This window comes from Phyllostomus discolor, chromosome 6 (genome assembly GCF_004126475.2).
Source record: "Phyllostomus discolor isolate MPI-MPIP mPhyDis1 chromosome 6, mPhyDis1.pri.v3, whole genome shotgun sequence".
Lineage (NCBI taxonomy): Eukaryota > Metazoa > Chordata > Mammalia > Chiroptera > Phyllostomidae > Phyllostomus > Phyllostomus discolor.
The window spans coordinates 70393840-70418641 of NC_040908.2; the positions used below are offsets into that span (position 1 = coordinate 70393840).

At 41.2% G+C, this 24802-nt stretch overlaps 1 protein-coding gene across 3 annotated transcripts in view; it reads right to left on the reverse strand.

The window, feature by feature from the left end:
- The window catches only part of NCK2 (NCK adaptor protein 2), a 149420-nt gene that overhangs the window by 71758 nt on the left and 52860 nt on the right, over nt 1-24802 (reverse strand). For 2 of the 3 annotated variants that reach the window (XM_028516936.2, XM_036028337.1), the window contains exon 2: nt 10253-10435. The gene's annotated coding sequence lies outside the window, so the exon portion shown is untranslated. Of the gene's footprint in view, nt 1-10248; nt 10436-24802 lie in introns of all 3 variants that reach the window. The other variant, XM_036028338.1, reaches the window with a different exon arrangement.

Sequence of the window (24802 nt, forward strand, 5' to 3'; positions counted from 1 at the left end):
ACTTGGGGGAGGAGGACTAGGTTCTCCCACACGTCTGTGGGATGTAGCAGCCAGGGCTGTGGTACCAAGCTGTCCTTGAAGTCCTGTCCCTAGAATTCAAAGATCATAAACCCATCATTTACCTAGTCCCTCCATGTTACTCTCACAGAAACTAAGGCCTAGAGGTTAACACATACCCATGAAAAGCACAATTGAGCCCTGGCTGGTGTGCTTCAGTTGGTTGGGCATCAATCTATAAACCAAAAGGTCTCAGATTTGATCCCTGGTCAGGACACATATAAGAGGCAACCAATGAATATTTCTCCCATCAATGTTTCTCTCCCTCTCTCTCTCCCTTCCTTCCCCTCTCTCTAAAGTTAGTAAGCATGTCCTTGAGTGAAGATTAAAAAAAAAAAAACAAAACAAAAAACCCCACAATCTAATAGATGTCAGTTCCTACATACATACACACTCATGTTTTCTCTAGACACATCTGTTCCAGGCACACACTGAAGAGGCTTGGGATCTACCCACCAGGAAAATATGGCCAATGTTTTACAACTGTCTTTAAAATGAGCTCCCCAGTTGTAAGACACAGTTATTTGAAGATGGCCTGTGTTTCGTTTCTCTCATAAAAGAGGCCTCCACCAGATCCAGGGAAGGCATTCCTGTCTCAGGCTCTGGGGATCAATAGCTTTCCCTGGCTCTTCTGATCTTAGCTTGGACCATTCCTCTTAACCTTTTGGGGGCAGGGGGTCTCAGTTATCCACTCATTCCCAATGAATGCTGAATGTGAGGAAAGAGCAGGAAGCAACATTCTATGGAAACAGACAAAGGATTCTGCTTCCCACGGTGGGTGCGGGTGAGGTGGGGGGCTGGAGTCCACTATGGCCCTGCGCTGGCCCTGGGCTGCTCCTGACCACAGTATGCCCACACTGCAGCCTGAGCAGGGTCCACAGAGGAGACTGCAGAGTCAAGCCCCAGGAAACACCACACCTGATTAAACTGTCAGGGTCTTCTTTCAGAGAGCAGTCAAAATGAAATCCAACCAATTCATTTGTCAATGCTATTGTTGGTCAAGTTCAACTCTTTGAGAGGCTGAGAAGGCCAATGTCTTTTCACATCAAGATGCAGGCGGGCCTCCAGTCATGGACCTGGCAGGTAGATACAGTTACTTCCCTCTCAGCAAGCACGGAGGGTACAGTTTCCATTCAAAATTTGCTTTTGTCAGTATCTTGCTTGTTAACACAGTATGAAAAACCATTTCCCTTAACCTGTGATCTTTTATGGTTTGATTTACTCATAATCTTTTCATAACCATTTTGACATCTTGGAGTCAGTACTATTTCCAGTGAAAACATCTATAATGTTATCATTAAAGTCCACAGGAAAATTGATTTTGATAGGCAAAAACCTAAAACTCAGGATGCTTTTCCACTCTCTACACTGAGGCACAACAGTGACAGAAGAAAGCAAGAGGTCCCAGGGACCACCGCCAACCCTCGCCCCAGTGCTCTGGACCATCTGGCAAGTTTGCCGTGGAAGACAGTGCAGAAGTTGTCCATGTCCACTCTTCAGATACATATGGAAATGTGTATTCCGGTCACACCCTGGTCATCGGTATGTAAAGGATTCTCATACTGCCACAGCAATTTATATTTTAACATTATTGCAGTTTATTTAATAAGTACAAAGTTACACATATTTAGTCTGTACAATTTGATGAGTTTGGACCTATGCATACACCTTGGTATCATCACCACAAAGAAGGTAACAAACATACACAGTCTTCCAAAAGACTGACCTGTGCAAGGTGTCATTTGCTAAAAGCCTACATCCCCTACCCTGCAGTATACACACTCAGCAGAAATATACTTGTTTTTCTGCAGGACAGAGGGCAAGAAAAACACTTTACCTTTTCTAATTTTGGAACTGCTGCTACACTCTCACTGAAGGCCTGTGTCTTAGTATTGTTCTGTCACATCTATATCACCTACATGCCTGCTCCAGGGACTGTTGAGCACTGCTAGGTCAGTGCACCTGCAACCAGTGTGCAGACTGAGTTCTGGGTCACTGTTCCATGTCAAGCCCATAAAGTGGCAAGTAAAGTAACTTCTCCTGGCTCATTTCCTTCTTTTATGAAAGTGGGGCAGGAGGACCACAACACTTAGTTCTAAAGAGTATTTATGAAAATTCCTTTGTAAACTTTAAGGTAAAATTCAGAATAGTGGAGAAATGATCAGAATGTTATGAATCTGGCTTCTACAATATGTCAGTGTAAAAAAGGTCTGTGTGTGTGTTGGGGGGGTTGATCAGAAATTTGCTTTTTCTGTTTTTAATCTGTTTCTCCAGGTTTCTAGGAAACCACCCAGTTTAATGCATGCTGGCATGTTAGCTAAGGGAGAAAAGAAGCACATTTGGCTAAACTGTGATCGTCACCTCAACTATTAGAAAATGCTGCTCTGGCTGGTGTGGCTCAGTGGGTTGAGCACGTTCTTGTGAACCAAAGGTGGCTGGTTTGTTTCTTAGTCGGGGCACATGCCTGGGTTGCGGGTCAGGTTCCCCAGTGCGGGGCATGTGAGAAGCAACCACACACTGATGTTTTCCACCCTCTCTTTCTTCCTCTCTTCCCCTCTGTCTAAAAATCAATAAATAAAATCTTTAAAAAAATGATGAGTTCACTGACTACAATAAAGAAATGTCCATCTGCAATGTTATGATGCTTTGCTTTGTACAAAGGTGCTGTGGGAAGTCCAACATAAGACTTAAAGCCATAAAATTCCTAGAAGAAAACAGATTAAGTTCTTTGACCTAGGTCTTGGTGATGATTTTTTGGATATGATACCAAAAGGAATGGCAACAAAAGTGGAAATACACAAATTGAGATATTAAGCTAAGAAGCTTTCGCACCGCAAAACAAAAACAAAAATAAACAAAAAAAAAAACCTATCAACAAAATGAAAAGGCAGCCTACAGAATGGGAGAAAACATCGAACTGGCCCAAAAGTCCATTTAGTTTTTTCTGTAAAATAAATGTTTTTGATTTTCACCAGTAACTTTATTGATTTGGGTATTTTGAGTATGTTGGCTATCTCCCACCATTGTCTTCTTGTGGGTAGGGGCAGAGTTACTGCTAAACATCTTCCAATGCACAAGACAGCCCCACAGCAAAGAATTATTTGGCCAAAATATCAACAGTACTAAGAAGCTTTGCAAATCACTTTTGTCACATTTGGTCAGTCACAGCACTTCTCCATACACTGCACAAATCTTTTTTTTCATTAAAGCTGCATTTTAGCTTTCTTGTAATAATAAAGCATAACACACTGAAAATGTTACATATTTTCTTCCATCTTCAATATTAAAATGACAGCACAAAAATTCACCAATTTTGATGTTTTTTTAAAATGAACATTAATATGATAGCTGTCACAACATGATCTAACAAAATTGTTTTGAATGAAGTTAAAGACAACTAAGTACTACTAGAGCCATCATATGGAAAAAACAAAATGAACTTTTTGGCTAACCCCATATTTGCCAATTATGTACATATCCAAAATATTAAAAAACTCACATGACCTGGTAAAAATACAAACAATCCAGAGGATCTGAATTGATGTTTTCCCAAAGATGACATACAAATGACCAAAAGGTACATGAATAGGTGTTCAATGTTACTAATCACCAGGGAAATGCAAATCAAAACCACAATGAGATTATCACCTCACACCTGTTAGAATGGTTGTCATCAAAAAGACAATGAAGGACAAAGATCACATGATCACATCAATAGATGCTGAAAAACATCTGATAAAATCCAGCACCCACTTGTGATAAAAATACTCAGCAAAGTCGGAATAGAGGGATATAACATAATAATAGAGGGCCTCAACATAATAAAGGCCATATATGAGAGACTGATAGCCAACATCATACTCAACAGGCAAAAACTAAAAGCTTTCCTCCTAAGGTCAGGAGCAAGACATAGGTGTCCACTCTCACCCCTCTTATTCAACATAGTGCTGGAAGTTCTAGCCACAGCAATCAGACAAGAAAAAGAAATAAAAGGCATCTAAATTGGAAAGGAGGAAGTAAAGCCATCATTTTTTTTGCAGATGACATGATAATGTACATAGAAAACCCTACAGACTCTACCAAAAAACTGTATGACCTAATAAGTGAATTCAGCAAAGTAGTGTGATACAAAGTCAATATCCAGAAATTGATGGCATTTTTGTAAACCAACAATGAGTTATCAGAAAGAGAAAATAAGAAAAAAAAATCCCATTTACCATAGCAACAACAAAAAAGTACGTAGGAATAAATTTAATCAAAGAGGTAAAAGACCTATACTCAGAAAACTACACAACACTGAAGAAAGAAATTAAGGAAGACACAAATAAATGGAAAAATATACCATGTTCAAGGATTGGAAGAATTAACATGATCAAAATGTCCATACTACCCAAAGCAATCTATATTCAACACCATTCTTATTAAGATACCAATACCATATTTCATAGATCTAGAACAAATACTACCAAAAATTTATATGGAACCAAAGAAATCCCTAATAGCCTCAGCGATATTTAGAATGAAGAACAAAGTAGGAGGGATCACAATACCTGATATCAAAATATATTATAAGGCCACTAAAATCAAAACAGTCTGGTACTGGCATAAGAAAAGACACATAGATCAATGGAACAGAGCAGAGAACCTAGAAATAAACACAAGTCTCTATGGTGAATTAATATTTGACAAAGGGGCATGAGCATACAATGGAGTAAAAATAGCCTCTTCAATTAAGGGTGCTGGAAGAACTGGATTGGTACATGCAAAAAATTAAACTAGACCACCAATCACACCATACACCAGAATAAATTCAAAACGGATAAAAGACTTTTATAAACAACTTGTGATACCATAAAAACCCCAGTGGAAAACATAGGCAATAAAATTTCAGATATCTCACATGTCAACATTTTTGCTGATATATCTTGTAAGGCAAGGTAAATAAAGGAAAAAATAGACAAATGGGACTACATCAAAAAGATTCTGCATGTCTAAAGAAACTGTCATAAAAATGAAAAGGAAACTGACTGGAAAGAACAGATTTGCCAATGATACACCAGACAAGGGCTTAACCTCCAAAATACATAAAAAACTCATACAACCTAATATCAGGAAGACAAAAAATCCAATTAAAAAGTGGGCAAAGGACCTGAATAGACACTTCTCCAAGAAGAACAGGGGGTCCATAGGCATGTGAAAAAATGCTCAACATCACTAGCCATCAGAGAGGCACAAATTAAAACCACAGTGAAATAGTACTTCACACCTGCCAAAATGGCTATCATTAATAAATCAACTAACAAGTGTTGGCAAGGATGTACAGAAAAGGGAACACTACTGCAGTGTTGATGGGAATGCAGACTGGTACAGCCAGTGTGGAAAACAGTATAAAATTTCCTCAAAGAATTAAAAATGGAACTGTCTTTTGACCCAGTGATTCCACTGCTGGGATTATACCCTAAGAATCCCAAAACACCAATTCAGAAGAACTTATGCACCACTATGTTCACAGCAGTGCTATTTACAATAGTCAAGAGTTAGAAACAGCCTAAGTGCCCATCAGTAAGTGAATAGATCAAAAAAGTGTGGTACGTTTATCCAGTGGAATACTATGCTGCAGGAAGAAGGAATTCTTACTTTTTGTGTCAGCATGGATGGAATTGGAGACTATCATGCTATGTGAAATAAGCCAATCAGTGAAAGACAATTAGCATATGCTCTCACTTATAATAGGAATTTAAGGAACAAAATAAATTAATGAGCAAAATAGAACGAGACTGACAAGGATATGAGGGGAAGAGGGGACTGTTTGAAAGAAGGTAAAGGGATTTAGTCAAGGACATATATATGAAAGACCCATGGACATGGACAATGGGGTGGGAACTGACTACGGAAGTGTGGGGCGGGCTGGGTGGAGGGTGACAAAGGGGAAATAATTGGAACAACTGTAAAACATAAAGAAAAAAAGAAGACAACAGGTTAAGTGTTGGTGAGGATGTGAAGAAAGGGAACCCTCGTTCACTGTTAGTGGAAATATAAACTAGTGCTGTGACTATAAAAAACAGTACAGAGGTCCCTTTAAAAATTAAAAATAGGGCTACCATATGGATCCAGCAGTGTCATTCCTGGTTATATACCCAAAGGAAATAAAAACAGCATCTTGAAGAGATATCTCACTTCCATGTTCATTGCAGCATTATACACAATAACTGAGATAAGAAAATAACCGAAGTGTCCATCAACAGATGAATGAATGCAGATATGATATGTGTACACCCACACAATGGAATATAACTCAGCCATGAGGAAAAAGGACATCTGCTATTTTCTACAACATAGATGGACCTTGGGGGCACTATGCAATGAAAAGTCAGACGGGGAAAGACAAATACTGCATGATGTCACTTATATGTAAAAATCTAAAAAAAAGTCAAAACTTATAGAAACAGAGTAGCAAAGTAGTTCCCAGGGCTGGAGCGTGGGGAAAATAAGAAGTCGATAAAAGGATACTGACTTTCAGCTATAGATGAGTAAGGTCTGAGAATCCAATGTGTAGCATAGTGACTATAGTTGTTAACCCCAGATCATATCATTAAAATTTGCTAAGAGAGCTCTGGCTGGTGTAGCTCAGTGGATTGAGCGCGAGCTGTGAACCAAAGCATCGCAGGTTCGATTCCCAGTCAGGGCACATGCCTGGGTTGCAGGCTATAACCCCCAGCAACCGCACATTGATGTTTCTCTCTCTCTTTCTCCCTCCCTTCCCTCTCTAAAAATAAATAAATAAAATCTTTAAAAAAATTTGCTAAGAGAATACAACTTCATGTTGTCACAAAGAGGACAAATGTACAATGTGATAGATGTGTTAATTAACCAGATGGTGGGAATTTTCTCACCATATGTACACATACAAAGTCACTACAATGCACACTTTAAATATCTTACAGTTTTACTGTCAATTAAATGTAAGTAAAGCTTAAACAAAAGAAAATGATATGTATAGCCTTGCTGCCAACATTTCCACTCTGGATATTCATATCAGCAACTGGCAGTTTGTGTAATCCAGGTCTCCTTTACCTTGCTTAGCATGAATCTTGTCACCTAAGCCACCATCTGTCCTCCCTCAGAACACCAGCATCCTCCTACTTCTTAGACTTCTCTCCTGAAAATGTCTCCAAAAGTTTTGCAAAGGATTACAAGTTTTCAGCATGGCACACAATGCTCTTCTCATTCTCTCTCCTCAGTAAATGCTAGCCAGCCTCCAATGATGTGAACCACAGTCCATTTTCAATTACACACAGGAAGGACTAAGTGCAGATTATAACATGTGTTAACAATTCCAGTGGGAAAGGAAGAGTTTTGCCACTATGGTCCTCCCATGGTCTCCACTCCCCAAAGTGAGGAAAAGTCAGGCCCAGGGGTTCAGAAGACTTAGCTTCTAAACCTCAAAGTGCGAGGCTCCTGGAGATGAGAATGTTGGGGAGGAAAACAGTGGTTTGAGGAACCCACTCAGGCCCCTCTAAGATGCAGCTTGGACGCTCTTGCACCCACCCATACTGCTTCCCTCAGCCTGGATCCATTGTAGGTCTAGCTGGGATAGCACAAACCTGGAATACCCAATAATCGGGAAATGCACCTAGGGCTGATGTCTCATCACTTTTCCAACCTAGTGTGGCTTTCATTCCTTCCAAGACATGGCAAATGATAATGCTAACCAAATTATATATCACTTTCCTACAGGTACTTCAAAGACCACTGACCAAACGGCATATGCCTGGTCCCCAACCCATTATTGCTTAAGTGACTTGGAGACTTTAGGGCCTGTTACCCAGCTAATCTACCAGCCTGCCTATGCCATGGAAGGACCCATTAGGCCTCTATCCATACAGCCCCTCATTCTTTAACATTCACTTAACACAGCACACTTTGGCTTTTTCAGACTCCTTTCTGAGGGTCAGTTCACCCTGCCTCAGGCATCAGAGGCTCACGATAAGAACATTGACCGCAGCATCTAGCACAGGACCAGAGCTGTCGTGGTCCTGCCTCATCCCACAAGGCCATGACAAACAGTGTCTAAAACTGTATTTTATCTATTATTGTAGCTGCTAAAATATAGCACTACAAGAAAATAGTCTTTCATAGTCACCAAAAGAAAATAGCCTAGAATCCAGTTGATGCTCACAATAAATATTTATTATATTAATGGATATACCCAAAGATTTCCCATTGAACATTTTTCTAAACCACAACAGTAATTTTTAACAAGTAAATCAGGGTTTTGGTGTGGATCTCAGAGCTTGTAAAATAATAATTCTTTCAAATTATAGAGGAATAAATATTTCTGTAAGTCTACTTTCACGACAATTTATGTATACATGGCTCTCCACCAAATCACATCCAGGCATCACCTGTCGTGCAGAGCAGAACAGACTGTGGCTGGGTGTTGTGCACAGAATGCTGCCTTGAGGGAGTCTGTTGCTTCCCCTGCCTCACTACTTTCTAAAAGAGGACCCTGACCATAACTTAAAGTCTGTTAATGTCACTAATGATCGAGAACTTTCTAAGGAAGTAGTGTCAGAGTCTGTTATTGATGAGTTATTAATGAATTCTGATGAACAGATTTCAGGATTTACACTAATTTCTAGCTTATACTGTCACAAAAATATGTGACTGCATTTATAAATGACTAAGTCTTAAAAGGTTTCACTGCTATGACTATAAAAAACATTGAGTCGACATAGGTAACGAGATTTTTTTTTTTTTAACATAATGGAAATCTCCTGGGATTGGACGGGAAACATCCCAGTGGTGTTTGTCTCACATAAAGTCTGAAGAGATGGCCAGGAGTTCCCTATCAATGCTGTGGTGGGGCTTGGGGATGTAAAGCTAGTGAGGACCAGCAATGTCCTAGGAGGACAGTATCAGAGTAGCTTAAAGTACAGGGGAGGGAGGAGGAGGAGGCCTTGGAACACCAGCCTGCACAATAAGAGGGCCAAGCTCTCCATTCCACACCAGGGCCTAGATCTGGAAATCACAGCAAGCAACACCCTAAATAAATAGGACAATGTGACATTTTCTCCAAAAGAAATTGTCAAGGATAATAAGCTGAAGACATTCAGACACTTAATCCTACCTTTATGAAATATGACATATTAATTCTGTGCCATTCTGGTTGGCATATATCAAAGGGGAACAGAATTGACATTCGGAATTAGCTTCTTGTCATCCTCCCCCCCGCCAAAAAAAAAAGTGGTCAAGGAGGAAAAAACCCATTTATAAAATTTTGAGTATGAAAATTCTAATTTATACTAAACTAATAAATTTCTAGAACTCATACCATAAGATTTTTATAGTCCAAAGTTATAGCGTCTAGAATAGTTTAAAACAATTTGTGAATGACAGAAGCAAAATGAGGTTCCGAGGGAAAGCTAGTATTTGGGTGTTATCCCTATAGTTGTGAGACAGTGATCTGGAGGTAAAATTGTGCCTTCCCATGAAGCACTCCTTACTATAGTCACAGATGGAATACCACATTAGCCAGACTACCATATAGTATTTCTTACATTCTAAATCAAACGTCCCAAATGATTTGTTAGGGCTAAGAAATACTTCTGTTCTACAGATATAACTTTGTTTAGTATCTACTATTATAGAGCCCTGGTATCTCAGAAGCCACATGCTATATTACAGACACTGCTTTATTTTCATACACACAAGTAGATTTCTCATACAAAGAGGTAAACTTTCTTCAGAACCCTTTATCTGTTTGTCTCTTCTGATGTAGACTGCTCTTCTTGGTATCATAGTTGGAATGAAACCTTTGCTAGACCAAATGTCCTGAAGGCAGTTCTTCCTTATCTTGAGACTCCCAATGCCACACACAAAGAAAAGACCCCAACCTGTACAGACACAAGAACGATCTGTTGGGCCGCAGAGCTGGGCATGAGGGTGTTTTACAGGTTGGAGGTGCCCACACTGTACTTCCTAGCTACTCAACACCATCATGCCCTAAAAGCAGGAATAGTGAATGTAATTTTTGAATCAAGTCCCATGTAAATGGAAATAGTATGGGGCTCATCAAATCAGGGCCACATTTAATTCCATTTTACTGATGTAAAACATACTGTGTAAACTGAGTATTTCAAGCAAAAGCAGCAACTTCTCCCACCTGTTTTAAAGCAGGAAAGTGAAGACTTACTTTTGGTGTTCAGCTATAAGAGATGACTGGCAAAACACAGAACTCCTCAAGAGGTAAATTTTTCAGCTGATTACACCTCTGCAGTCAAAGCTGCAGGATTTCTCCAAATTCTGAAATCCAACTCAAATCTCAACAGAGAATTATGGTCTGAGAAATCACTTGTAGAAAAGGAATATATGAGATCTGAAAAGAAATAGAAAATCATATATTAGAACATTCACTTATTTGATTTTAAGTAATTGCTTGAGAAATAACTGATTCTTTGCCACAAATATTTCTAATAAACCCCAGAAAAAAGTTGCTTTGTATCTGCTGACCTCTGCCCAAGCAAAAATGCTCTCATCTCTCCACCTTGTATCCCTGATCAGCTCTGAAGCCGTGGTCCAGGAAGTCAACCACATACTCTGAGGATGGAAGGGATGAGGAGAGTGGGGACAGCAGGCCATAAACTAGGGACCCTACATAAATTCCCAAGTCTCTTCAGAATTCCTACCCCAGTGTTCCCTGTTTTCCACCCACAGCCTTTGAAGCCTGCCAGAAACAAAAGGGAAGCTGCCAAGTGGGAAGGAAGCACATCTGGGAGCCTAATTAGGGAGTCAGGTTGCGGAGAGCAAAGAAATTATTTAGAGACTTGTTCCTGTGTTGAAGTCCCTTGCACTGGCTATTTATTGAGAGAGGCCACCTACTGGACCCATAGCCTCATGCTAAAAAACATCCCTGCAGGAAATCTGAGATTAACACCCCAAAACTACAAGGAAGTTAAGACTGGCAGGTGACTACAGCCCTCTCCCTCCTGACTGTGGAGAGTTTGCTTTCACCTTAGGGTCCCTACACTTGGGTAGCCACTTTCAGTTCTTGCCTAACATTTTTGAGGGAACCCTGGAGGTGGACCTCCAAAGTGAGCTCACTGATATTTGTAATTGTATTTCAAACGCAGAGGGGATCTGTCCTGACAGTTCACTTAGCAAGATCTATTAATTCATCCCTACTTGATTGACCCAAAAGTTAAATACACCATAGAAAAATTGAATTCTATTTTAGTCAAGTAGAAAAAGATAATTCAGGCAGGGCTATCATAAAAATGTTATAAGGCAAGTTCATAAATTGTGATTAAAAACTTCATCCTCTTTATGTATTCTCTAGCACTATTTTAAAGGGTGCATGTTTTTTTTAAATATGATTTAATGCAAGAAAAAGGTGATAATCAAACACATGGGAAGGCTTGATTTCAGCAAGATGTTAAAGGTATACCAGGATGATTATGCCCTTCTCTCTGTTAAGGGTTTACAATAAAATGACACGTTCGTTTGAATTGGAAGTTCTGGTATCTGGATTGACATCTTGACCAAGGAGTCTTATTTCTCACTTCGGCCTTACATATGCCACTTACTGAAGAGATCCACCTTATCAACACAGCCATGCCCACAAACACCAGCACTGTATTAGTATATTCAGTGGTTCTTTTAGATGTAAGTTGTATTCTTAAATTTTTAATTGCAAAGAGAACTTTCTGGGCATGAGATCTTCCTGGCCCAATGCTAGGGCTGTTGGTGTGCTGCCTGGGCTGTCCCAATATGGGTATCCCTCTGCATGCACTGTGCTCTCCGAAGTGCCATGTTTAACCAGCCCAATAACCTGCCAGGACAGATGTTAATACACACTTTTACATGAGTTAATTTCTCAGGGAGGTTACAGGTTTTCCTTAATAGGCTGTCAAGTTTGGAATCCAGGCTTTCAAGGAATCTACCACCCCAAGAGCAGACCTAGTGGGAGTCCAAAGACTCCCTGTCTCTCATGAGAGAACGACAGACTGGATCTCTGACCTAGTCCTTTGATACTGGGCATGGGGGGCAAGGCAGAAAGGAGGGATGTAAAAAGCAGAATCTGAACTCGTGGGGAGTGCCAAAGTGACACTCAATTTTAAGTTCATTTGAAAGGTGCTGATGGCCACCTGGAATGCAAATGTAAAAAAAATGAAGGCTGCAGTGTTTTCCTTGAGAAAAGCATTTCCCTGGCAAAAATGTCCATGCACTAAGCTTAGGCTAAATAGAAAAAACAGGGCGATCAAATGTTTCCCTTTTTGGGTTTAAGTGAAGTCTGCCCACTGCCTATATATAATGTGGGGTTACCAGCTTCAAAACCTCAGTTAAGGATGAGCACTTCAAATCAGGTCAAGTACAAGGTGTGGTCTAAACCCACTGGAAAAGCACAGACTTGTGCAAAAAACAACTGCAAGACAAACACGATCAGCTACAAGATCTACCAGACTATAGAAGGCCTTCAACCAAGAATTCAAAAATGTTTTACACAGGCCTCTGCAGGCAAATGGGAATACATGACACAGGTGCATGTTTCCCTTTAAAAATAGTTCTCCACTAGTACCATGTGCGTCTCCTTCTGGAATCCAAAGGGGAGGATGGGGTGGAAAGGAACGAACACACACCAAATGTATCTTTTCCACATTAATTTGGTTCCTTGAAAACAAAATTTTACTACTGCAAAATCCATGGAAATATCTAAATTTTCTGTAACACTGAGATTTTCTTTTTCTTAACTGTGTTTTAAAACCCCTGAGCCACAGCTGGGGCTTTCCCACATCTTCTGGTAACGTTGAGCTGCAGCACCAACTTCAACCCTGAGGGCAGCTCCAGGTACCTCAGTCTGCCTGGGCCCAAGGCGGGGCATCAAGAGGAGAGCTGTCCTGGTCCAAATTCCCAGTGCCTGCCACAGAACCAGATACAGCGTCTGGATGGTGCCGGCAGTGTTCTTCCAGCCTTTGTCTGCCATGGGGGCCAGGGCTGACATCCACCACTAACACGCTTTACTCCAGTGGAGCCATTAAGGGCTAATTAAAGAGGGAAGTGCCCCATTCTGTTGATGGCACAAAGCTGTGGGCCTTTTGGCCATGATATTGCTGGGCAATATCTGCTCTATCTGCTTAAGAGTTGGCAGATTTGCCCAGGTGACCTGAATCATCGAAAGGCTCACTTTCAGAGAGCTCAGGTGATCCTACCTGTCCTTCTCACTGACTCACGGAGGCAAAGGGACAGGCAGGGAGGAGGAGAGCCTATCCCGGCCCAGTGAGAGGACACTGCACTGGTGCTCCACCTTCACTGTAGCCTCATCCTTCTTCACAGCTATCCTTGGAAAAAACTTACTGCTCAGAGGGGAACCAAACTACCAGATGTCCCACAGCCAGCATTTGAACCTATTGCTTATCTGATTTCAAAGTCCAACTGTGCCCTTCCAAGAAAGATCACCAATAATGGTGACTTTAGTCTTGAGACTCAGGTCAAGATCAGCTGCCACTGCCATCTGACTGGACCCTGCTATGCTGGGAGGCCGGGTTCAGCCTCTCAAATCAGGTAGTGGCTGTGTTGTGCTGTGACAAAAAACAAGCCCATGAACACACACACCACCTTAGTTCCCAAAGGTACCGTTTTCTCTTAGATGTTAATGCAGCAAAACATAATTACTGAATAACATTACCTGACTGGCTTAGTCCTGTACACAACCTAGACGTGCAGGCATCATCAGGTATACATCTTACCTGAACCTTACAAATGCAAAATACACCAAGAGAGTCAACCGGATCCCTAATCTGTAGACAAATCTAATGTAATTGTCTCTTTTATTTGAAAAGACAAAAAAAAGAAAACCCCACGTGATTGCATTAGAGGCCTCTGAGCTCACAAATGCTAGTGGTGGCTATGGACGGTCAGTGCTGGACCAGAACAGCCCTGGGTGAGCTGCATTTCATTTCTACTGAACTACTTGATGGAAACTTCATTCAAGAGGGAAAATGCTGCTTTCAGATACCAAACAAAGCTACACAAGAGTCTCCTTGAGTGGTTTGGCCAACATTCCACCCTCGCTTCCTCCCCTCTGTGGACCAACACCCGCAGCTGACAAATGCTTACCATCTGACACCCAATGGCTTCTGGGGACATGACCTCAGCCACCTTTTGTCATCCCATGCACAGTGGTCAGGGCTCAGACAATACTGAAGGCTACAAGCTGGTTTCCCAAGTTCATAAAGTCCCACTGAAATTAGGATTTTTACTCAAGATAAAGCTGTCCTAAATAGGATAAACAGCACATTTCCCAGAATGGCTGGAATTATGTCAGCTGCAAATGATAAGGCTAGCTATCAATTCGCTGTAACCATTGATGAGAAGTAGGTTAATAAAAATGGGGGGTAGTTAATTTCTAACTCTCTGAGTCGCCTTGAAGAGACATCGCATGGCACCGAGGAGGAGGGTCTGGGGAGGAGATAACTGGTCAGATGATGGGCTCTGGGGCTCTGTGTTCCCCAGTGGAGATTTCTGCCCTCACGTGTTCTAGCACTGAGGAGAGAACAAAACCGCAGGCGTGTCCGCCGCACAGAGTGAGAGGAGAAAAAGGGCAGCAGCAGGCAGTGGGCTGGGAGACAGGGGCCCCGTGGGGTGTTAGGCCTCTGTCTCCTCCCCCTGACCAAGGCCCCTCAGCTCCAGACCTGCAGCGTTGAGGTGCATGGAATGGACTTGAAAATTATCAAAAATTGATGATGTGGTGCTAAAATTTTATTAAAGCTTATCTAAAATACCATGACAAGGTCATAATGCAAATCTTAGTAGGAATTTATATTTTAGAGTCTGCCACCTAAAAATTCTAACAGATAGGACATTTTTAACAGTCCACCAGCATTTTTTATTTAAGCACCCACAGGACTTAGTTGTTCAGGTAATTACACAAATAAAAAGCACAGTGACAAAAATAAACCTTAAACACTAAACTGTACTAATTGAATAAAACTGGTAGAAACCCTCTCCCTCCCTTTTTAAAAAAAAAAAAAAGACAGGAAGGAATAAAGGAAGACACAGAGAGACACTGAGTTCTTACACGAGATCACTGGGCACAGCAGGTGATGCAAGGTCTTGTCTGACAGGGAATGTAAACATTATTTTGCTGAAGTTCCCTTACCTTTGGGAGATGAAGGACTGAAAGAATGAGGGAAACTGCAAGAAAGGTCCAAGTCAAAAGTAGGATGGGGGGAGCAAGTCCTGTTTTTTCCATCTCCTCTCTCTCACCTACCTCTCTCATATTTCTTCTTTTAAAAAAATAAAGAATCTTGGAAAGCAGGCAGGAAGGCCAGGCCAGAGCTGTTGTTAACAGTGGTTATAACTAATAAATTTGTAGGGTGGAATGAAGGGTGAGAAGAATTATTTTTCTTTAATTATTTTCTGTAACATTTTACAGATGTTTTACTTTAGTAACAAAGACAGAAACTATTAGATAACACTCCAGGTCCTTCACTGCAGTGTTGTGAGCAGGAAGCTGCTCCTCTTCCCTGCTTTTTCATCCCTGCTCCAACCACCACTGACTGAGCTCCATGGTAGCCGCTCCAATCCTTCCCTCTGGAAAGCCCTTCCCTTCTTCACCATCTTCCCTTCTTCATCTGTGGGAACTCAGAGCTCCTTCAAACTTTCTCTACTCCCTGCTCTGCGTGGGGTGAAACCCTGCCCCCCTGGACAGGATGGCTGTTCCAGCCCCCTCCTAGAATTCCCAGATTCCTTCAGGGTACCTTAAACACTTTTCCTTTGGAGTTCCTTCCACAACTTTCAGTACTTTACTGCATCATGCAGTTGCGCATATCTCATCTGTTACAGTCTGAATTGTGTTTCCCAAATTCTTCAATGAAGTCCCAATCCCAATACCTCAGAATGTAATAGTATTTAGAGAAAGGATCTCCAAAGAGGTGATTCAGTTAAAATGAAGCTACTGTTAACCCAATATGACTCATGTCCTTAATAAAAAGTGGAAGAGATACCGACACACAAGCAGAAAGGCACAACCATGTGATGAGGCAACAAGAAGGTGACCATCTGTAAGCCAAGGAGGACAACCTCAAGAGAAACCTGACCTGCCGACACCTTCCTCTGGGGCTTCTAGCCTCCAGAACTATGAGAAAATATTTGCTGTTAAGCACACATTCTGTGGTATTTGGTTATGGCAGTCCTAGCAAACTTATACACCATATCCTTCCTCAGACCCTCAGCCCACAAATTCTCACCACAAACACCAACAATAGGAACTTGAACAACACGTCCTAAATGGATGCAAGAAGGAATGAATGGAAGGGACCAGTAACAAAACCCCCACCCACACAGCCCAGTGAATCTCCCAGCTTCCTTTCTCCTGGATGAAAAAGGAATAGATTCTCCAGTTTTTGCATACCCATTCTTACTTTAAAACCCAGTTCAAATATTGTCACTTCTGGGAATAAGCTCCTGACTCTTCTACACAAAAAAGTCTGGTTTCCCTCCTCTGTGCAAAGCATTCATTAAGCTGTAACATAATCATGGTATTTTGCATTTTAGTGGAGATGTTTAACCATATGCAAAAATAGAGAGGATATACCTCCCCAGGTACCTTAAACACTCAGCCTCAACAACTACAGCCCTCACTCGATACCTTCAAAGCAAATTCATATAAAAATTATTTTATCTGTAAATACTTGGGTGTGTATGACCAACAGATAATCATAACTCCATCATTACACCTAAAATAATTATTAATTTAATATAAATCTCATATCTAGTGTTCTAATTATGCCGTCTCAAAAATATTTTTATAGCTGATTTATTTGAATCAGGAGCCAAATAATATTCACAAATTCTAATTTCTTGTATGTCTCTCAAGTCACTTTAAACCTGTTTTATTACAATGACAATTTGCCAGAGAAACTGGGTCACTTGTCTTGCAGAACACCCAGCATTCTGCACGCCGTGGACTTCGCTTCACTGATGTTGTTTTACATGTCCCCATCTGTGGCACTTCCAGTGAAGGGACAGTTAGTACTAGGGACTCCTTAAATGGAAGACTTCCTCAAGGGCAGGGATTTGGTTTGAGAAGTAACCCAATTAATCGATGATTTAGTAAATGCCAACAAATTAGAGATACTAATATATCAGCGGATGCAGTCCCCCCCTTTCTCCTCCCTTTCTACTGCTCCCAGTCTTAACCAGGACCCTTCCTGGGGTCCAGGGCATGGTACTTTCCCTGGGAAAAGGTATAAAATAATCTAAGTACTGACGGATGTCATGTTCTTCTGCTTTTTAATTGAATTTATTGGGTAACATTGGTTAATAAAAGTATATGTTTCAGGTGTACAATTCTATATGTCATCTGTACACTGTATTGTGTGTTCACCACCCCAAATCAAGTCCCCTTCCATCACCATTTATTCCCACTTTACCCTCTTCTACTTTCCCCCACCTCCTTTCCCTCTGGTAATCACCACACTATTGTCTATGTCCATGAGTTTGTTTGTTTTTAAGATTTTATTTATTTATTTTTTAGAGAGGGAGGGAGGGAGATAGAGAGAGAGAGAAACATCAATGTGCAGTTGCTGGGGGTCATGGCTTGCAACCCAGGCATGTTCCCTGACTGGGAATTGAACCTGCGACACTTTGATTCGCAGCCTGTGCTCAATCCACTGAGTTACGCCAGTCAGGTGAGTTTGTTTTTTTGCTTAATCCCTTTACCTTTTTCACCCAGTCCCCCAAGCCCCCTTCTCTCTGACAGCTGTCAGTCTGTACTCTGTTATCTATGAGTCTATTTCTACTTTGTTAGTTAATTTTATTCATTAGATTATACACATCAGTGAGATCATATGGTATTTGTCTTTCTCTGACTGGCTTATTTCACTTAGCATAGTACTCTCCAGGTCCGTCCATGCTGTCACAAAGGGTAAGAGTTCCCCCCCCTTTTTTTTTTTTTTTTAATGCTGCATAGTATTCCATTGTGTAGATGTTATCACAGCTTTTTTATTCACTTATCTACTGATGGGCCCTTGGGCTGCTTCCAAATCTTAGCTATTGTAAATAACACTGCAATGAACACAGAGGTGCATACATTCTTTCAAATTAATGTTTCAAGTTTCTTTGGATACATTCTTGCAAGTGGAATCACTGAGTCATAAGGCAGTTCCATTTTTTTTAAAGATTTTATTTATTTTTAGAGAGTGAAGGGAGGGAGGGGGAGAGAGAGAGAGAGAGAGAGAGAGAGAGACATCAATGTGCGGTTGCTGGGGGTCATGGCCTGCAACCCAGACATGTACCCTGGCTGGGAATCGAACCTGGGATACTTTGGTTCCAAGCCCGCGCTCAATCCACTGAGCTACGCCAGCCAGGGGCGGCAGTTCCATTTTTAATTTTTTGAGTGAACTCCATACTTCACACAGTGGCTGCACCAATCTGCATTCCTACCAACAGTGAACTAGGGCTCCCTTTTCTCCCCATTGTTGATACCAGCCATTCTGACAGGTATGTGATATCTCAGTGTGGTTTTAATTTGCATTTCTCTGATGATTAATGATACTGAGCATCTTTTCATATGTCTACTGGCCATCTGTATGTCCTCTTTGGAAAATTGTCTATTCAGGCCCTTTGCCCATTTTTTCATAGACTGTTTGCTTTTTTGGTGTTGTTTCACTAGTTCTTTACAAATTTCAGGTATTATCAGATGTATCAGTGAATATGTTCTATTCAGTGGGTTGCCTTTTCATTTTGTTGATGGTTTCCTTTGCTGTGCAAAAACTTTTGAGTTTGATGTAGTCCCATGTTTATTTTTTTCTTTTGTTTCCCTTGCTTAAGAAGATTAGAAAAAAATATTGCTATGAGGATGTTTTTCTGCGGTTTAAAAAGTTTTAAAAAATGCAGTCATCCTGTGGGGCACATGGATGCTAAGCTGGGGCTCCAGGTGGCGTGGTTCCAGGTGGATGTGTCTACACACCCAGGAAGGCAGCGTCCCACGCTTGAAACCACACTGAGAGAAACAATGCCATTGGTAACTAATCACATACAGACATTAACTGTATGGTACTAAACAATTTTTTCCTATATTTTTCTATAAAATAGAAGCTGTACTTTTTCCTACAAAGAACACTCCTATTGCGATACATAAAGATTTTCCCATAGCAAAATTAATCACATCAGAAAACTTTCTTTCCCGTGCCCTTCAAATACGATACCTGTCATTTGAGAGCTGTGCATGAATTTTAGAGATAAGGACACTAAGTCTGTTAAGACTGCAGTTGACTCATATGTGAGTCACAAGATAGAACCTTCCAGGGAGCTCTTCCAGAGAGAGCTGTTCGGTCAGTCAGGGCCTGGGACTAAGGTGCCTACTCCTCAAGTGAGCCAGCTACATGGATGGACGCAGGTTTGAGTATTGCAGGGACTTGAAAGATGACTTGGACCCCACCTCAATTCTAGATCACATCACTGGCCTTTAAGAAGCCAGGATAAAACTCCAGATGAGGGTGGGGGGACACAATTTTTACAGCAGTTAGATGAAGGTAATGGGTTAAAAAGGACTGGGACTAGGCCATGACCTTCGGCATTTGACAAGCTCCTGGGAGCACAGAGAACAATCAAGCTCTGGAGAAAAGAACTGAGAAAGATTCTGAGGGAAGTTTGTTGTTCATTTTAATTTTGTAAATTACTGGTAACTGAGAAGCCTTCTAAAGAAAGAACTGGCTTCTAGGAAACTGTAGGAAAAAAATCTCACTGCATATTATCCTATTTTACTTCTGATGGGTGATGAACCAGCTTGATTTGTTTCTCCCATATTTTATTAGGGGTGATGCTCACATATATTTTATAGTATCATATATATGTGTTCCATAAAATTCCATAAAATGAAGAATGAAAAGGGAGTTGAATAAATTAAATTTTTCCATTAAAAAGGCTAATAATTATAACAATTTAACTTAAAAGATGAAATTCATGATTAGCCAATTGAATGAAATTTTAATATCACTGTTTTTAAAGGATATTTAGCTACTTATGAGTATTCCAAAAATTGTCAAAGCATGTTCACCCACATTTTCCTCAAATGCCAGGTCTGGTCACAATTTCGTGCCCTCACGTCCCCTATTCCTCCCCCCACAGTGGGAACAGCTTTAACCCTCCAGCTGCCGGTGTCACCATCCAGCCAAATCTGGTGTGCCACTCCGGAGTGCACTCGAACGTTCTGTCTTTGGGGAATCCTACAGAAATGCCCTCCATGCTTGTAGAAATCACTCTTATAAAAATAAACTTTACATTTACGTGGCTATCTAGACAGGAAGAGCCTCTAGGAAGGGACCTCCGCATGTGGGTGTTTATGTGGCTTGATGCACAACAGGCTCTCAATAAAATGATTCCTGTCAGACACTAATCATTTAGTGAACTTCTGTAATCAGGTATGTAAAATCTGCTGCAATAGTGCAAGCCCTACAGTATCCAGTGTCAGAATCCATTTTCCACATTTTAATCCAAGAGACCCCAAGAATCCCTCACATGACTGCCCAGGCCAGCCCAACAAGTACCAACATGCAGCCTTAAACACAGACAGTAATGTAACTATGCTGAAACCAAATGATAGCCCCACTTATGAGCCATATTTCTTAATTTTACTACTTTAAAAGTAGTTGTTCTTTCTTGAGTATTTCATTTGTTGAATAAATTAGCAATGAGCCAATGAGAGGGACTGAATCAAAGAGCTCAAGAATATATATATGACTTCCTATGGCAGCTGCCCAATTAATGCCATCCATAAAGCCATTCAAACACTGAGTCTCGGCTGAAATCCAATTAAGCCATTTCTGTCTGCATATCCCCAAAGAGCATCCTGTCCAACTCAAAGTGGAAATAATCATAAATGCCAGATTAGCTGTGTAAGCACTTCTAAAGCCAAAACCAGACAGGTCTTCCCATGAAAGACCTGAAAATCTACATGTCCAGCCTTTTAACTGGGCACACACATGCACACACACACAAAACATTTCAATCATCATCTGGCAGAAAGCCAAACCCACTTCCTTATCCAGCCAGGTCTTCCCAGATAATCCTCATCCATTCATTTACACACATTATGAAATGATAAACTTTGGCTCTGCAATGCAATTTTGTGTGCAAAGTTAATAGAATCAGGAAGAAATTTAAAGCTTTCTCTGAACTCACCATTTTACTCTACCAACCCTGAATAACACACACCTTGAAATTAGTAAATCCTGACATTCATGAATGCCTCTTTGTATATAATTAGTCCCCTAAAACTGTGCAAAGAAAGCCAACACCTCATGAAGAGGCTGTGAAACAGGACTGAATTAGCTAATGAGTTAAATTTGTCCTTTACCTTGTAACCCATTACTCAGCTTTACAATTCTGCAAAATACAGAGTATCTTCAGGTTATATCCAACAGCTGAAAACACGGGTGTTCTAACCATGCATTCCAGAAACAGAAAGGGTCCTGTCCTGCCCATTCATTCCAAACAGATGCCCACCTGAGACTTAAGGAATTAGAATATCTGCAGTTTGTAAAAGCTCCTAGGTGGGTATAGTCCCAGGTGAACCACAACTGTGGAAAAAAAAGGAGAGAAAATAAAGAAAGGCCCATCAAGAAACCCTTATTGTCTAAACCCCCAATATTCCAGTCCCAGGGTTGACTGAAAGAACTAGGCAATGAAGCTGGCTATGTCTCTGCACATCACGTAAAGAACACAAGAACTTTGTTTTAAACTGGATACAAGTCCCAACTCTACATCTTACTTCCTACATGATGTTGAAGCTGCTACTTCATCTTAGAGACTAGGTTTCCTTGGAGACAGTATCAGTCACCTTGTTTGTAGAATAAAATGAAAGTCTCACTTATTCAATGAAAATGTGTGGTGCACCTGCTATGTGCAAACACTTACCTAAATAAGGCACAGCCAGATGCTGTCCTTCCCCAAGGAGTGAGGGTCCAAATCAAGTATGAGATGACACAACTGTGCTGCTCTATTTTATCTGGTACAAGAAAACGTACCCATTAAAAAAATCAACTAAACTTTTCTAGGTAACTTCTAAAATAGATATGTGCTCTCCAAAAAACCTAATATTTGCCTAGAATTTTAAAATCCTGAGACAAGCGAACTGAGTCTATATATAGTAACGTAATAATTTTAGATAAAAATAAGTTTTGATGAAGTAAAAAGCAGGTTTAATCTTGCTTTCTCGTGACTAACCTTCTAACAGAGAAACAACAATGTCCACAAGCAAAACCTTCCTTACTTGAAAAATGATAAGGTTTCCTAAACCTTACCATCCTAATACTGTTCTCTCTTCTAGATATCCAACAAGTATGTTCTGAACCCCCACTAGCACTGTGCTGGGTGCTAGAAACACAACAGACAAGACAGATATGTGCTTCATCCCCACAAAGTAGACAAAATAAGACGACTGGACTGGTAAGAGCCAAAAATGGAATTTGGGATGCTAGGGATCATCACCCTACTACTTCTGTACTTGACACGTAATCAGATAGGAAAGTCCACTACAGGAAAAAGGAGATGCTGATGCTAAGTGCACGTTACTGATGGCTGAAACTGCCATACATTTTAGGCAGCATCACGCCTACACAGTAGGTCCCAGCTTCTCATACTACATGTGGGCAGGTGATTACCAAGTAGAAGCAGAGGGCTTGGGTACCTCAGTGACCATGTGGTCCCTCTCCACCATGCCAGTTTCCCTCCATCCATCATCCTGCTCATTACGAGTTCCAAGTTCTGATTCAGTCATGGACGCACCCCATCACTCCATCCACTCATTATCTGTGAGTCTGATATGCAGGTTTCCATGTTTTCGTCCAAGCTGCTGTGCAGACCATGGCCAAGGGCAGCAGGCATCTGAGCTCTTCCTCAGGGAGGATCAAAATGGCAGCCCACTCTGTGGATGCAGCCACCCAGCTCCAGCCCACAGAGCGGTGCTGTCGGCAGGGAGGGGGACTGCTACCTGACAGTGAACAAACAGCACGGGCTTCGGAACGAAATGCCAGCTTCGCTTACTGGCTCAGTCTTTCAACAAAATGGCTTACCATCTCAAAGCTGTTTTCTCACCTATAAAATGGAGGCTCAAGAGAAAAGGATTATCCTGCAGACATGCTATATTCACTAAATGGCATAAAAAGCACCCATCAGAGTTCCAAGTATGTAACAGGTGCTGAAAGAAAACACAGCCTCCACTACCCTCTCATTATAAAGGGGAGTGAGCTCAGAGCCATCCTGTCCCCAAACACCCAGCCTGCTGGGGAAGACCAAGAACAATTTCGCTCTCTCCACAGAACAGGTAAGAAACCAAGTGACAAATGAGAGGATAGTGAGGACAGAAGCCAGAAATGTCCCTTTCATTCATTTGCCACCGGCAGTCAACTATCTCTCCGTTGTGCCTTGGGTCACTCATCCTCTACTCAGCCAGCCTCAGCACAGGACAAAGGTGTCTGCGTACCATGTCCCTCTTCTTTCAGTTAATGTTGTACACTGTTTTTTTTTGTGTGTGTAAACAGACTATGAAAGTAAAAGACAAACTGTCCCCCATCCAGGTGCTTGAGTGTACAAGATGATACGGGGACAAGTGGAGGACAAGTGAGGGGTTGATGGATAGGGCTGCAGGCAGGGTCTCATGCAGCACGGTGACAGCAGACGACCACAGACTCACTCCCAAGGAGACAACAACCCAGAGACTTCTAAGAATGGCCCGTTCAGAAAAAGGGCCCAAGGAGAGAAGGTACATTAGCACTATAGGCTTAAGGGACACATTTATAAGTGGCCCAACCTTACAAATCCAGATATCCTGCTGAAATCCAGTCTGCATCAAGGGAAAAGATGCTGACAGGCTTGATGCCCCCAACTTTCATCTCCACTCAGTAATCTGTTTAATGGTCTCTTTCCTGATTGTTTTTTTTTCTTTTTTCCATTTAGAAAATGAGAACGTTTGCCCATCTCCAATCTGCTGGCACTTCTTTCTGTCAAGGCCACTGGAAGAATATCAACAGGGATTCTGCCATTCACCTGGAAATGCTCATATCACATCTGAACTTGAAGCTTTGAAGTAAAGTAGCAAGGTACTTTCCTACTAAATTTTCTCCCATTTCAGTTTTAATTCCTTCTTATTGACATCTGTTCTATATGCTTCATTTTGAAGATTATTCTTTTTGACAAACAAACAAACAAACAAAAAACAGCATACATAAAAGTTGAAAAATCCTGCTCTTGCAAAACTGGTCATGGCTGACACTGAGCACCAAGTCCACAGCCTTGTTCTATCTCTCTCACACAGACCAAAGCCAGAAAGGACACTTTTTTCTTAGGCCTAGAACACTGAGGTCAACTTCACCTTGCCTGAGCTTCATTCAGTCTTCTATGTGCTACTCACACATGCACATGCCACTCTGTTATTTAATACTAAATTAATTGTAGCGTAACTTCCTTCACCTCCAGTACAGATGTGCAGGAATCATGGGTGGGCCTCAGAGCTTCACACACTGAAGGGGAAAGGAAATACGAGCTCTGTCCAGAGAGTATCCGGCCATGTAATATGAAAAATAGAGATGTTTATTGAAGACGACAGAACAAACATTGTACACAGGACAATGATGCCTCAGTCCCCTTCAAAGTAGGCACCTTGGGACCTCACACAGTTCTCCCAGCATCTCTTCCACTGTTCAAAACACCCTGCAAAACCCTTTGTTGGAATCACCATCAGCTG